Source organism: Charadrius vociferus, unplaced genomic scaffold, assembly GCF_000708025.1.
Source record: "Charadrius vociferus isolate BGI_N301 unplaced genomic scaffold, ASM70802v2 scaffold477, whole genome shotgun sequence".
In the NCBI taxonomy this organism is placed as follows: domain Eukaryota; kingdom Metazoa; phylum Chordata; class Aves; order Charadriiformes; family Charadriidae; genus Charadrius; species Charadrius vociferus.
In genome coordinates this window covers 3324929-3326248 of record NW_009649449.1, presented here as the reverse complement: position 1 = coordinate 3326248, position 1320 = coordinate 3324929, and positions in this window count along the sequence as shown.

Sequence of the window (1320 nt, the reverse complement as noted above, 5' to 3'; positions counted from 1 at the left end):
GCCCCCTGCCACTGTGGGACCTGCCCTCGGATGCAGCTGAGGGTGTGTAAGGGAGAGGTGTCTAGCTGCCTTCCGTGATCCCCACGTTGACAGGGGTATACAGTCTCACTATAAGAACTGCTTGCTGCGCCATGCTTCCGCACTCAGACCTATTTTTAGTGACATGCTGCCGTGACTGAGCAGGTGAAGAAAATGCAGTGCTTTCCCATCAGCTGAAAGCCATGGACTTTCTGTCTCAAAGTGCAATGGTAGTATCAGCTCAAACCTGATAGGTAAGGAATAGCTCAGTTTGAACTAGTTGAACTATTTAGTTTGAATCAAAAGTCAGATGCTGGTTGGCGAAAAAGAGGGGACGTGCCTTCTGCAGCCTGCTGTGAGGAGTGCTGATGGAAACAGTCCCTGTTCCATGGCTCAGATGGATGGGAGTGGGAGAGAAGAGATGGGTGCACGGAAGAAGATGGGCTGTTTGCAAATGCTTTTCAAGTGCTTCCTTCCCTGGATCCTCCAACACAACATGGGGTCATAGAATTACAGAATGGTTTGGGTTAGAAGGAACCTTAAAGATCATCTAGTTCTACCCCCCTGCCCTGGGCAGGGCCACCTCCCACCAGCCCAGGTTGCTCCAAGCCCCGTCCAACCTGGCCTTGAGCACCTCCAGGGATGGGGCAGCCACAGCTTCTCGGGGCAACCTGCCCCAGGGGCTCACCACCCGCACAGTCAAGAATTTCTTCCTGATATCTAATCTAAATCTCCCCTCTTTCAGTTTAAAAATGTCTCCCCCCACCTGCAGAGGGGTGTCTCCCCAGAGCAGAGCAGAGGGGCAGAATCCCTCCCTCGCCCTGCTGGCCACGCTGCTGGGGATGCAGCCCGGGGTGCGGGTGGCTTTTTGGGCTGCCAGCACACATTGCTGGCTCACGTTGAGCTTCTCACCAACCAACATCCTCAACTCCTTCTCCTCGGGACTGCTCTCTATCTGTTCTGTCCAGCCTGTATTTGTGCTTGGGGTTGCCCCAACCCACATGCAGGACCTTGCACTTGGCCTTATTGAACCTCATGAAGGTCACACAAGCCCACCTCTCCAGCCTGTCCAGGTCCCTCTGCATGGCATCCCTCCCCTCCCGTGTGTTGACCACACCACAGAGCTCAGTGTCACCAGCAGACTTGCTGAGTGTGCAATCGATCCCACTGTCTGTGTCACCAACAAAGATGTTAAACAGCACCGGTCCCAGTACTGACCCCTGAAGAACGCCACTCGTCACCACTTGGGACACTGAGCCATTGACCACAACTCTTTGAGTGCGGCCATCCAGCCAATTCCTT